We start from the raw sequence: 14687 nt of genomic DNA on the forward strand, positions 1-14687 counted from the left end.
TCTGCTCGGGTTTCCTTCCCTCTCCCTCCCCTCTGCACTCTTGCACCCTCTGTCTCTCTCCCTCTCTCAAATAAATAAAACCTTTTAAAAAGAAAAAAAAAAGGAAATAGAACGGCTCCTGACAGCCCTCTAAAAAAATCCTGCTGAAGTAGTAGCACGTGTGGGAGTGGGGAGCAGGGGTGAGGGGTGGGCTCGTTAAATTCTAAGAACCGTATGGCCTTCGGGAGACAGGACTCGGGCGCTCTGGGCCCCAGCAGAGCACGTGTTTGCACACACGCCGCCGCCCGCCCCCATGTGTCCTTTTCCTTCCTCCGGGATGCAGCCTGACGCAATGGGGTCGGCCATCGGCTCTCTGAAGGCTCTGCCTCAGTAGACAGAGTCTTTCTCCGGGGCCAACCCTTGTCAGTCAGGAAGCCCATCCTGACACCCGTCTGGGGCCACATACTACCTCCAGGGTGCTCGCGAGTGCTGCAGAGCCCGCGGGCGTGGGTCAGAAGCGACCTCACTCAGGCACATGGAACGACCTCCTCCACGGCCAGCAAATGTTCATGAAATGTTCACGCTTAACGGCCAGGCTGCCGGGAGAAGGGGCGTCAGAGAAGCACCAGCTCTGCGTCCTCGCACACCGCCAGCATCCGGTGGTCAGCTCCGGACACCAGGGCCACAACTGCGTGGACCGTCCCCAGACGTGTTTCATGATGAAACATCACGAAAGGCAGCTTTCGTCCCGACGGCTCAGCTACCCCGACTGCTGTCTTTACAGCTGCTCGTCTGGCCGGTGGGTCCCTCTGCACCGAAAATCTGCGTCGACACCTTTCCTGACGCTCTGGCGGGCGCGGGTGAGCCGGGGCTTTGCTGCCACCTGGTGTCCAGCGTCGAGGTTGCCGCGGGACAGAGCCAGGGGCGGCGGGACAGAGGCAGGGGTGGCGGGAGACCGGTGGTGGTTCCAGGTGAAGACTGGCCCCCGGCCCAGCGCTGCGTGGAGACGGGCACGAGGGACGGTGCAGAGTTCTGGGTCACGGCTGACTTCAGGAGGTCGACCGCACAGACCCAGAGACAGAAAACCCAAGCTGGCCCCTAAGTCCTCACCAGGGCGAAGTCGGGGTGGCCCCCACTCTCCCACTCCCCGCAGACCTTTCCTTTTTTTTCATTACTGTGATTTTTTTTTTAAGATTGTATTTTATGTATTTGTCAGAGCGCGCACAAGCAGGGAGGCAGCAGCAGAGGGAGAGGGGGAAGCAGGCTCCCCACTGAGCAGCAAGCCCGACGCTGAGCTCGATCCAAAACCCCGGCATCATGACCCGAGCCCAAGGCAGACGCTCAAGCGACGGAGCCACCCAGGAGCCCACAGAACTTTCCAAATGGCCTCGGTGATTTTTTCCACCTGAATTCCACACACACCCCCCCCCCCGCCAAAGGCTCCCCTAGTGAATGGTTGAAGGGCGGAGGAGGGAAACCAAGTGTGTGATCCCCTTGGGGCTCCTCAAGCCCCTACACAAAGTTCTGAGTGGGATCATAGTTCTATCCGTGCCCAGAAATCTCCAGGAGACACGGGCCATCCCGGGGATGCACGTGGTTCCTTAGGAAGGGCTGGACAGGACCCGCGACCCAGCCACACACAAACACGCAAGGGAAAACACTAAAGCTAATGTAACCAAACATACGTCCGACAGTTGTTTGCGGTCCATCCGCCTGCGAGTCCAAAGCCCCAGGAGCGCCTGGTGTGTATTCCGTATGGAAACAAAACGGGGAACGCTCGCACCAGACTTCCTCGAACCTTTAGTAATAATGCTCTGAACTTGACTTCACCAGAAGGATCGGGGTTAGGAAGGTGTAATTCCATTCTCTAGTGAACTGAGAGTTAAGACAGAAATTGTCTCTTATCCTGGAAGATGGTTTCTGGTGGTTACAACGCTCACAGTCTGTGTCCTGGGAATATTTCTGTTAACACCTGGGAAGAAGACTGAGACGTGCTGACCAAATTTCACACAGCAGAGGCTGGGGAAGATGGATCATGCGTTTGGTGGCAGGACTGCATTCAAAAATCATCCAACAGGAAAAATTCAGACTTCTCAGAGATGAGACTAGAGCCCGCTAGCAGTTTTTAAGTTGGTTGCACAAAGAAAGGGTGTGCAAACGTGGCTCAAAGCAGCAGATGTGGGCTGCTGCACACAGCTGACCTGGCACCGCTGGCAAAAATGCCAGAGCAGTCTTGGTGGCACCCACAGAGACAAGTGGCAAAGGTGGACAGAGGCAGACACTACCTGACGTGGCCGGGACGGACTGAACCAGGAGGGACGAGTCCGGCACGAGCTTAACTGTCCTTTGACTTGCGCAGAAGTTACTGGGTGTCTGGGGGAATGGCGGGGAGGGTGAGCAGGGCCCAGGAGAGTCGGGGAAGTGAAAAGTGATGGACGGCTGGGGTGGTGTGGGTCCATGGGACGCCCACCTAGGTTTGCTAACTGGCACCGCCTGAAGTTGGGCTCCCACCTCTCGGAGGCCGGGAGACGGGGTATTGCTGGAGAAACAGGATATTCTTTGGATGCCTTGGGTTTTCCAGCACTCCTTCTCCTACCTCATCTTCTCTCCGTCCCTCTGCTCCTCTCCCAGCTGCCTGGATTTCTCTGCCTCTCTGTACGCATGGGGGAGAGAGCGACACGGAGGACCCCAGGGCAGAAGGCCACCCTCCGTGGCCACAGGTCACCGCTCTTCAGGTGAAAGACCTGAAGTTGAACCGGACCCTGAAGACTGAATTCCAGATGCGTGGGAAGGAGGGCACAGGGCCCGGCTTGCATCCAGAGGGTCTGTGGGGGCGGAGGGGCGGGGGCCATACAGCGTTTCTGCCGAGGTTCTCAGCTCCGCCGGAGCGACGGACGCCCGCGCAGTGTGATTCACCCACACGGAGCGAAGGGCGAGAATTCAGCAATTTCGCCAGCAAGGGGTGGGGGTGGCAGCTGCCAGGCCCTTTGCCGGCCTCCTGCCGGGAGGTCAGGACCGAGGGCCCCTTTGGACACCGTCTGAGGGAGAAGAGTTCACTGGCTCACACGCTAGTCGGGTTCAAATTTCCCAGAACTTATGTGGAGGGTTAAACCCCTCCTCAGAGTTGCAGGGCGGGGTGAGGGCCAGTGGCAGTTCTGGGGAACCTCGGAGGCCCCCGCCGCGCCCCTCTTCTCCCCACACATTTATTCCACCTGAGGACACGAGTCTGCTCTGAACCTGCGTCCTCACCGGCCTTTCCTGTCTACGGCTTCCTGCGCGGACGGTTCCACGGTCTTCCAGGTCAAGCACCATTTTCTCTCAAAAACACGAACTTCTACAAGCTATGGATCAGCAAAGCCGATGTGCGTGAGCGTGTGGGACAGCAGCGGTGACGCGTACGGACAGGGAAATCCGGGGAGCGAGTGCAGGGCTTGTGGAGGCTCTGGCTCGTTCTGCTTCATGCTGGATCATCCGGAGATAAGGGGGCCGCGACCTGTATACCCAGGGCCCTTCCCTCAGAGACCAGAGATACAGGAACCCCAAAGACTTCTTTAAAGGGGGAGTGGGCCGCAGAGGGGACGAACAGAGGCGGCATGACCGTAGCCAACTTCCGGCGCTGCCAGAGGGCACGGCAGGACACGACGCGATTCGACACTGGGGCTGTGGGGACGGGGACTCTGCCTCCTCTCACAGGCCGGGAATGAAAGGCGTGAACTCACGTCACCCCGGAGTCAACAGTCTTTTCCTCTCATTACCCAACCGCCCGCCCGGTTACGCTCCCCCCACGGTCTTGCCCGTCCCGTCTCTGGACCCGTGTGCAGACCTCTGCCTGGCTTCGGTCTTGAATTTGCCTATGGAGACCCCACTTGGGAGCAGGCGACCAGGCGGTCTTTCCTCTGGGACACCGGGGAACCACCTACTGGGTTGCCCCTTCGCCCTGTGCTAAGAGGCATCCGTCCTGGACCACGGAAAAGCCTCCGCCAAATGTCGCCCACGCCCGGCCGCTGAGGAGCGCTGGGGCCATGACACCCCAGAGCCCCGTGGCACTGGGGCTCAAGCAGCTGCGCATGGAGCGGGGCTCACAGGCCAGCGGCAAAGCTGGGAGTGCGTGCGGCCCTGCAGCAAGCGTCCTCCTACAGGGAGAGTCCTCTTGGCGGGCCGGAGGCCCCACGTGCTGAAACTGTGTAGAGACGTGATCCCGATCCACCAGGAGATCGGGCGTTGGTGGTATAGTGGTGAGCATAGCTGCCTTCCAGGAGATCGGGTCCCGGGGACAGGTGTGCTCGCTGGGAGATGACAGCAAGCCAGGGTCGTACATAGAACGACAGGAGAAGCGGCTGCTGGCCGCGGATCACTTCGCGGAGGACCCCCCCCCCCCGACCGCCCTCTTGCTGCAGGAGGCCTTGAGGGATCACTTGGGGACAGCGCTGGCCCCAATCCCAATCCCTTTCTAACTGCTTGACTCCTGCCAGTGGGAGCACTGGTCGCTTCTCGGGGATTCCTGGGAAAGTCCAATCCGGCCTCGGCTTTGCTCTTGGGGACGCACTCCATCTCCTCCGGGTTTCACAGCGTGTGGCCGACATGACGGCTGACAGCCAGGCTACGACGTCCATCCGGTGGCTGGAGAACTAGGGACAGATCTCGCCGTCACACACAGAGTCAGCCCCGCCTGGTGAAGGCTTCCGGCTCTGCCCCCGAAGTCCACGCCGCGGCCTCAGCGCCCACCGCATCGTGCAGGCACCGCCGCAGCGTCAGCCCCGCCTGTCTCCCTCCAGTGAGCGGACCCGCTGTCCCCCGGTGAGCGGACCCGCTGTCCCCCGGTGAGCGGACCCGCTGTCCCCCGGTGAGCGGACTCGCTGTCCCCCCGTGAGTGGACTCGCTGTCCCCACACTGCGCCTGGCAGGGCCGGTGCCCGTGAGCGTCCAGCGCACACGTTCATGAGTGTCACCGTCCTTTCCTTCTAGTCTGCATCTACTCTGGAATCCAGGGCGGCTTCCCTGAAGAGGGGTCTCTGTTGACCAGGTCCACGGCTCCGCCCGTGCCCTCAGGCGTCCCCCACTTGGCACGGAGCCCACATCCCATGTCCGCCTGGCAGAACGGCCTGCCGGCCCCGCAGTGGGGGAGGACGAAGACCCACCACTGTCCACACTCGCGTGGCTCTGGGCCGTTCCTGCCCAAGAGGGCGAAGTAGCAAGTTACATCCCCGCTTGCTCCAGACGCGTCCTCGGGCGCCTGCGGGACGTGCGGCGCAGATGCGGGGCGTCCGCCTTCGGCTCAGGTCATGGTGCCAGGGTCGCGGGATCGAGCCCCGCGTCGGCGCCCTGCTCGGCGGGGAACCTGCCTCTGCCTCTCTCTGCCGCTCCCCTGCCTGCGCTCTCTCGCTCTGTGTCAAATGAATAAATAAAATCTCTATTTAAGAAACAGCAATGGCCTAAAAACCCAAGCTCCTGAGGAATACGCCCGCGCGTCCGCGTCCCGGGCAACGGCGCCGCAGCTGCTCCCGAAGCCGCTTCCTCGGGAAGACGCGCTCCCGCCGCTCCCGCCGCTCCGACCCGGTCCCCTCGCGGGCCTCGTCCGCTCCCGGGCAGACGCCGTCGCGCACCGGCCGCTCCTCCGCGCACCCCGAGTCCCGCGCACCCCGCGCTTGGGGAGGCCACGGCGGGCGGCGACCAGCTCGTGTCCGCCCCGTCCGCGGGTCCCCGGTTTCGTCCGGCGGAGCCCGGCCCGGCCCGACGCCCCCGCGGTTCACGGTCGCGCACCGGGTCGTCCGCCGGGGTCGTCCGCCGGGGTCGTCCGCCGGGGTCGCGGGTGGAGGCCGCGCGGAGGGAACGGGCTTCCTGCGGCGCCGCGGCCGGGAGCGCCCCGGGGTCCGGGGACCGCGGCTGGGCCGTCCGTGGGTCCCGGTCGCTGCGAGGGAGAGGCCGGCGGTGTCCGGAGCCCGTCGCGGCCGTCACTTGGGCGCGAGGGTGTCGCGGCCCGCCTGGCCCGGGGACGCGGACGGGGCGCGCGGCTCCGGCGGGTCGAAAGGCCTCGGAGCCCCGGAACCGCCGCCGCGGGAGTCCCGCCCCTCGTCGTCCCGGGATGTCACCCGTCCCGCGGCGTCGCCGTCCGTCGTCCGCTCCGCCGCCCGCCCCGGAGCCCGCGAGGGGGGACACGAGTGTCCGGCGCGCGCCGCTGCCGTCGGGATCCGCTCCGGAGGCGACGGGCCCGGGAAGGACCGCGACGGTCTCGGGCAGCGCCGGACACTCGGGCTGAACCGGCCGCACGTCCAGGGCCCGGACGCTCGCGCGGCGGCGGGAACCGGCGGGAGGACACGGACCGAGAGCGGCTCCGGCGAGGACAGCGGGGTGACAGCGAGCGCGGCGGGACGTCCGGCCGGCGGGAGCCCCGGGGCGGCGGGCGCGTCCGCGATCCTAGACCGTTACGGTTCTTACTCTTTACATTTTCCTACGGAGGCTCCGCGCCCGTCGTGGAGCCCAACCCGGGGCGTGAACTCGCGGCCCTGAGATCTGGGCCTGAGCGGAGATCAAGAGTCGGAGGCTCCACCGACGCAGCCACCCCGGCGCTCCTGAAACCTTATTTCCAATCCACTCTCCCCGCGGCCCGCTCCTCCTCGCTGCCTTTGTCCCCCAGTCTTCACGGGTTAGAGGCACAAACTGCATCAGAAAGACACGACCCCACAGCTTCCAGGACAGGACAACACGCAGTGCCCAGCCAGGACAGAGGGGAACAGCCCTAGAGCCCCAAGCCCCGCACACCGCCGGAGGCCACAGCTTTTCAAAGGGCTCTCAATGCCCACACGGGGAGCACTGGAGGGAGGAGATATGGGTAGAGCAGGACAGGAAGTGTCGCGCCAAAGGGTCACAGAACCAGGGACATGCTTCTCTACCTGCTACCTTGTAAGTGCCTTGCACTGAAATACTGGTGTTTGCTGCTTTGCAAATACACAGAATCATATAAATGCTAAAACTCATTACTAATTTATTGGATAGCTACAGGCCTTTCTCGCTGGGAATGTCAGGGAGTCTTTAAACAACAAAAACTTAAAAAAAAAATCCAAGATAAAATAATGCAGTCAGCAAGAATGAATGGATACTTAATAAAGGACAAAAGCATGAGGTCAAAATAGAAGGAAGGAGTTCATTTCCATTCAAAAACACTCAGTGAGCCTCTACCTCGAACGGTGTCCATCTTGTTAGAAATACCAGGGTGGATTCAGCCGCTGTTCTGGGGGAATCTTCTTTCAGTGCGGCAGAAAGATGCCTAAAAAGATAAAACTGAGGCAGTTATAGGAACCCTGACCTTCAAAACATGACATTGGCCATGAAAGACGGAACTTGGGAAAGCCTGCCTGTGGACACAGGAAGAATTACATGGAAGATGATTCACATTTTCTGGTCTCCAATTGGGAGAAAAGTTCTCCCTTCATAGTTTAAACCTTTGAACTGAGATGTTGGATTTAGGGTCAGTCAGTCTAAAACCTTGGACCTGAGACTCTGGACTTAGGACTGCTTCAACACTTGGGAACAAGCAAACCCCAAGGGGCAAAAGTGACATTCAATCAAGACTGGAGGGGACGTGGGGGCTCAGTCATGGGGCGTCTGCCTTCGGCTCGGGTCATGATCTCAGGGTCCTGGGATCGAGCCCCGCATGGGGTTCTGCTTGGCGGGGAGCCTGCTTCCCCCTCTCCCACTCCCCCTGCTTATGTTCCCTCTCTCTGTCAAATAAATAAATAAAATATTTAAAAAATAAATAATAAAAAAATAAAATAAAAACAAGACTGGGCTACTGTGGCAGGTGGGTCTTCTTCAATAATGGCCACGTGTCACGTTCTCTTCTCCAGCATGGCTTTGGCATGTCTACTCTCCAAAGGGAGCGTCCACATTCCCTCCCCCTTAAATCTGGATTGGCCGGAACTAGAACTAGGACAGAAGGGACACTATGACTTCCAAGGCCAGCTCATGAAAGGCAAGATGGCAATTTTTTAGACTTTTTTATTTTTGAGAGAGAGAGAGAAAGAAAACGCTCACACAACCGGGGGAGGTAGGTGAAGAGTGGGAAGGGGGCAGGGGCCCGGCCTCCCCCAGCGCCTGGAGGCTACTGCTGTCTCTACAAGCCTCCCGTCTGGCCGGCCATGGTCGCTCATGGTCAGCCGCTGCCCTGAGCTGAAGCAGTGACTCGCAGAGGCCGTGGGCAGGCATCCCGGCCACCAGGTCCAGCCGGGGTCCCACGTGATGGCCAGAGGAACTGCAGACATGAGTCCCCAGCCTCCAGATGACCCCGCACCAGCCCTTGGTTCTGTCTACTGAGGGCCCAAAGATGGGGATGCAGAGACTCCAGCCGTCCTGCTCGCGCGCTGGAACCCCGTGTGACAGAAGCCATAAGCACTACAGATGGTATTTCAGGCCACGAGGCTTGGGTGGTTATGAGCAGTAGCGGCCAGAACCGCTGGGCAAGAGCAGATGCTGAGAACAGGAGCAAACGTAAACCTTTCCGGAAAGACACTCTCACACCGCAAACCAATCAAAAGTACAAATAAAGGGGCGCCTGGGTGGCTCAGTCGGTTAAGCCGCTGCCTTGGGCTCGGGTCATGATCTCAGGGTCCTGAGATCGAGTCCCGCATCAGGCTCCCTGCTCCGTGGCGAGCCTGCCTCTCCCTCTGCCTGCTGCTCTGCCTACTTGTGATCTCTCTCGATCTCTGTCAAATAAACAAATAAAATCTTAAAAAAAAAAAAAGTACAAACACACAGTAAGAATTTTATCATAAACACAAGTCAGCAGACTCAATAAGCTGGAGAATTCATCCCCAGGAACACAAGCTAACAATACAACAATCAGGAAGGCCACATAAAGTATCTTTAACATGATTTAAAAATTTTTCCAGGGGCACCCAAGTGGCTCAGTGGGTTAAAGCCTCTGCCTTCAGCTCAGGTCATGATCCCAGGATCCTGGGATCGAGGCCCGCGTCGGGCTCTCTCCTCTGCAGGGAGCCTGCTTCCTCCTCTCTCTGCCTGCCTCTCTGCCTACTTGTGATCTCTGTCTGTCAAGTAAATAAATAAATAAAATCTTAAAAAATCACTTAAAAGAGTTATTTAAAAATTTTTTTTTCCAGTAACAAGTCATTGTAAAAATTAGGAACAGATTTTGCGGCTGCAAATAACACAAAACCAAAAATACCTGACTTAAACAAGATAGGAAATTTATTATTTTTCTTCTGTAGACAAAGCGCAGAAGAAAGAGGTTCTGGGGCTGATGTGAGGGTTCGAAGAGGTCGGCGGACTCAGGCGCCTTCATGTCGTTCCTGCGTCACTCTCAGACTGTGGCTTCCTCCTCATGGTTCAAGATCCCTGCTCCAGCTCCGTGACCGCATTCCAGCCAGCGGCAGGGAGTACTGCGTTCTCAGCCTCCCCTTTAAGAACACTTCCTAGAGGGGCGCCTGGGGGGCTCAGGCGCTGAGCGTCTGCCCTCAGCTCAGCTCATGGTCCCAGGGTCCCGGGATCAAGCCCCTCATCGGGCTCCCTGCTCAGCGGGAAGCCTGCTTCTCTCTCCCTGCTTGTGTTCCGTCTCTCGCTATCTCTGTCAAATAAATAAATAAAATCTTTTTTTAAAGATTTTATTTATTTATTTGACAGACAAAGATCACAAGGAGGCAGAGAGGCAGCAGAGGGAGAGAGGAAGCAGGCTCCCCGCTGAGCAGAGAGCCCGATGTGGGGCTCGATCCCAGGACCCTGAGATCACGAACTGGGCTAAAGGCAGAGGCTTAACCCACTCAGCCCCCCAGGTGCCCCCAAAATAAATAAAGTCTTCAAAACAAACAAAAACCCACTCCCTGGAAGTCAGACGTGAAGGTTTGCCGGGAGCTAGTGCTGGGTCGTTACTGTCCCTGCGAGGCCCGGTCTGCCCGGAGCCTCAGATCGGGGCCTCATTTGGACGCAGTGTCCTTGCAGCTGTGATTAGGCGGGAGATCAAACCGACTGGGGGCTCCACCGGCGGCTGGTGTCCTCGAAGACGAGCAGGCGGAGACACGGGGAGAAGGACAATGTGGCGACATCAGAGTGAGGCGTCTACGAACCCAAGGAACGCCAGCAGCTGCTGGAGACAGCTCCAAGGTAGGACGAGATGAGGAAGCCCCCCACCCCCGAGCCTCCTCGGACTTCGGCCACCTCGTCTGTGCTGCTTTGCCACCACTGCCCGAGGCAGCCCCTCAGCGCTGGGCCGCGGGAGTGGCCTGACGTCCCCAGTAACCGCGGGCTCCGCTTTCTTAAGCGGCTCACCGGTCATCTCTTCACACGGTCGGTTCTTCTATGGACAAACTCCAGCCGCAACTCCGGGAGCTAACAGAGCTCACCGAGGCGGGGCGGCTGGTGTTCTGTCTGGTGGGGCGTCGGCCCTAATGGTTTTAGGGCAGTTTCTTTCATCTTCACAACTAGCTGTGGGTGATTTCATGGAAACTTCTAGAACTGTCAAATTTTGGAAAACTTGCATCAAGTTTCTTTTCCAAGCGGGCCCTTGCACGTTACATCTACTGTTTCCGCCACTGCTCTAGGTTTGTGTCTCACAAACACAGAAACTCTCGGGGCACGGGGTGACTCCATGGGTCAAGCCTCTGCCTTCGGCTCGGGTCATGATCCCAGGTCCTGGGACTCCTCACTCTGTGCTTATTGTCTCTCGGCTGCCAACCGTCAGCCAGGTTTCATGCAGTCGTCCGTAACCTCTTCGCCTCAAGCTGAAGTCCTTCTCTCAGGAACTCCTTTAAATGCTGGCCGACCGACACTATAATTCCTGTTGCCTGCAGCCCCGTAAGCAATAAAAAATTGACTTATTCACCACAGATAATAGTTACATAATAAAAAGTGTTTTTGTCCTAACCCAAAAGAAACAAAAATTGGGGGAAAACAAAAAACTGGAGTCGGCCAGGCTGCAGACATCCATACTTCCGGGGGTCCTTCTTCATTGGCTTTCAGACCACCTACCACGACCGACTCCACGCAGGGGTGACGTCAAACCAATGTCTTCTCATCTGGAAAGAGAACCGGCCCCTATAAATGCTTTCCAAAGCCTTGCAACGGTCCCGCAAGAAGCAGAAGGGTGCAGGGGTTGGGTTCACCGTGCGGCTTTGCCACGCGGTTGTCATTCGGGGGGAGGGAGAGAGAAAGCCTCAGCGAGGAGGCGGACAGTCTGTCTGCTCGTGGTCCAGGGAGAAGGTGGGAAACCACGGAAGAAAAGTGCCTGCTTTCTCCCGGGCATCAGTCCTGGTTTGGACATCAAAGAACTGAATTATCTACTGAGGGTATTTTAACTAATGAGTGAAAGGACGATCTTGCAGAACGGAGGGCTGGGCGGGAGCTGGACGGGGCACCACAGAACAGCGCTCAGACACGGACGAGTCTCCGCCTCCGCCTCCCACTCATGAAGGTCAAGAGCCCAAGTGACGCGCACCGGACTGACCAGCGAGTGTCTGTCTCGGGCTGAGCCTCCGGGATGTGGAAACGCTGTCTTGATCTCGCTGGGGGTTTTACAAGCAGATGTACGTGCAAACCTTCATCAAGATGTACGCTTGAGATCTGTGAACTCACGGAGTCTGACAGCTCCACACAAGTAGTTTCCCAGCAGACGCCCATGATCGGAAGCTGAGTTCCAGCGAGTGCTCCGGACGGAGGGGCTTGCCATGCTCAGCCTCCCTCTGTGGGCACGAAGCCTTCAGGAAAAAAGGCACCATGGCTTGGTTTTAGGATCACTGCGCAGCGGTCACGCGTCCCCCCAAGCCGGCCCCAGGGCCCAGTGCAGCAGAGGCTGTGATGGTTTGAAAGAGGCGTCAGGAACCCAGAAGCTGCAAGATCTAAATGCTGCTCCTCACAGAACGTTCTCCCTCCACTGCCAGCCGACAAGGATCTGTGTGCGACTCTGCTGATGGAAACAGGGGTTTCCCTCACAGCCCCTTCTGCACACTGTGGTACTCGAGATCCAAGACCCTAACCGCAGCCTAAGAACCAAGATGCATGAGGCATTACCAGGCAGACAAGCCGAGCAGTGGGACAATGAGCGCGTCCCCAGTAGGACCCTGCGCGTCTGCACGGCACGGAGACAGTCTCCACGAGTCAGGCAGAGATGTCTGTCCAGCTGGAGCGGGACTTGGGCTTCGCACAGGATCTAGCCCGTATGTTGGATCCTCCAATGGGGAAGTCTTTACCTCATGGGATGATCTCAGTCCCTTTTCTAGGCTAGACCAGTCATGCGTGCTAACAAACCTGGGTGGCCCACTGAGTGACAGGAAGCACCTGGAAGCACCTGGCCTGGGTATGCTGGGTGAGGTGTTTGGTGACAAGGCTGACTCACCTGGAAAGGGGAGGGCTAGTGGAGCCACACAGACCAAACAAAGGTCCCAAAAGGGAAGACACCTTCACAGACCAGGCTTTGCTCAAAGAATTGTATTAGCTCTTTATTTCATTTTTATTTTTTTAAAGATTTATTTATTGATTTGAGAGAGAGAGAGAGAGTGCAGGGGGAAGGGGTAGAGGGAAAAGGCGAGAACCCCCAGCAAACCCCATGCTGAACACAGAGCTGAAAGCAGGGCTCAGTGTCACAACCTGAGATCACGACCTGAGCCGAAACCAAGAGCCGCCCATGTGCCTCATTCGGGTGGGATTTAAGTTTCTCTAAAATTCAGCGTGACAGGCCTAGATCCCTGGTGTGGCATCCGTGTTGTTCACGAGCTGGGGAAAGAGGGCGGCTGAGCAAGGAGCTGGTACAAAGGCTCCAAGGTTTGTCTAGGACGTCAGCGACTCCGTCATTCATGAATGACTTCAGCAACCAAGGGCTGCTCTCCCAGGCAGGAATGAGCCTGCACTATCTGGAGAAACCACCAGAAAGCACATTGCTCTGGCTGCACTGGGGACACCAGGCAAGGAGAGGCCCTTGGGGCAGAATTAGCGGTCACGTCCCGTGTTTCACAACCGTCGTGGGTTCCCGGCTGGTGACACATAATCACCCCAAACTCGGCTGAGGCTTATGCTGTCGCTGTGCAGAGGACCCAATCCCCTGAGCAAGATGGATGGAAAAAGCAGAAGGTGATCAGCTTCTCTCTGCTCTGACCTGAGCCACATTTCCCGTCCAGTCCTGGCTGCGGGGAGGGGGGCAGAAAGGGCAAGACGAGACACCGGTCCGTGGACCTCACTGAGCTTGCTAAGCTGCGGACGCATGACCAACGGCTTCAGTGACCAGGGCAGGACCCTTGCCAGGCCTCCTGGGTAGCTGGAGGCTACCATTGCCTGAACTCCTAACAGACAAGAAACAGCCGCTTTTGCAAACTTACCAAAATAGCATCTTGCAGAGATGCTAATACATGAATATCTTAATGGCCTCTTATGCTGTCACAGGGGACCCAGGGAACCGAAAACACTCCTGCCACAGGGGCCTGTGGAACAGGCGCTCTTCCGAGAGCAGCGGTGTCGGTACTCTGGGCTCAGTCACTCATCCATCAGTTAGGGACCTGGAGCGCTGCGCAGGCAGCCCCGAGAGCATAAAGCGGCTTCCCGGGACCCCACGCGGCTGGAGGGGCGTTGTTTCGAGAGCTCCGGGTCCGAGAATGGGCGGGCACCGGAAGACCAGGCAGTGCTAGCCACAGCCTGGCGAGGGTCCCTCGCGTGGGGAAAGAGCCAAGGACTCAGTGGCGTGCTGTGTGGACACCCAGACTACGGCCTGGCGTGCGGTGGGCGTGCGTGGGCTCCCTGCAGGCTCTGAGCAGAACCCTCTCCCACGCTTCAGGGACGCCCATGGGACCACTCCGTCCACTGGCTGGTAACAACCGGGGAGAGCCAGGCATCACGCAGGTCTGGAAACTTCACTCTGGGCGTGACCAGCGCAGCCCGCGGCGGTACAAAAGGGAAAAGGCAAGCGGAGGAAACACTGACTTTGCGCACTGGCGCCAGGACTGCTGTAGCACCAGCCTTCACTGAGGCGGAGGCTGGAACTCCGGCCTGGAATGAGGCTCCTGCAGCACTTACCGCTCCGTTTCTCTTTTCCAGGCAAGTCGGCTCCAAACCTGGCTCTGCGGCTGACCTCCGGGGCACTTGCTGGCACGCGGATTCCGGGACTCGGACCCTAAAGATTTTAATCCAGGAGGGACGGAGCGTGCCCAGGACTGTGCTCTAACAGGTGCTCCTGGTCACCGTGGCACAGGGGATCCATGGAGCGGTACTTGGAAGGAACAGCTCGAGCCCACACTGTCTCCACGGCATCCATCGCCGAGACGGGCTGTGGCTCAACTGGGAGCCTGGGGGAGCACCCAGCATGTTCTGGGCTCCCCACACTGACCTACTCGCGTGTGCCTGACACGTATCTCCGAGCTCTGCCTCCCCACGGGCCCCACAGCTGTCATTCTAGCACACAGGCACGGCACAGCAACGGCACTCAGTTTATTGGGCACCTACTAGGGACAAGGCACAGTTCCAGGTGCTGCGGGGTACAAAGACAGAAGGCTAGCCCTCGCCCTCAAGGGCTCACAGTCTAGTGGGAGAGAGACACGCTCACAGGCAAACAAAAACACGGCTGGATCGGGCGAGCTCCAGAACAGAGGCAGGACCCGTGGGGAGGCAGGCAGCCGGGCAAGGTCACGTGTGCCGAGGCACATCGGGGGTTTGACGGGGCCTCCGGCCAGTCCCCGGGGGATGGGCAGGATTCACAAGGACGGGGCTGTCCAGAGAAGGACG

This window comes from Lontra canadensis, unplaced genomic scaffold, assembly GCF_010015895.1.
Source record: "Lontra canadensis isolate GAN:19392208 unplaced genomic scaffold, GSC_riverotter_1.0 scaffold24, whole genome shotgun sequence".
Taxonomy (NCBI): domain Eukaryota; kingdom Metazoa; phylum Chordata; class Mammalia; order Carnivora; family Mustelidae; genus Lontra; species Lontra canadensis.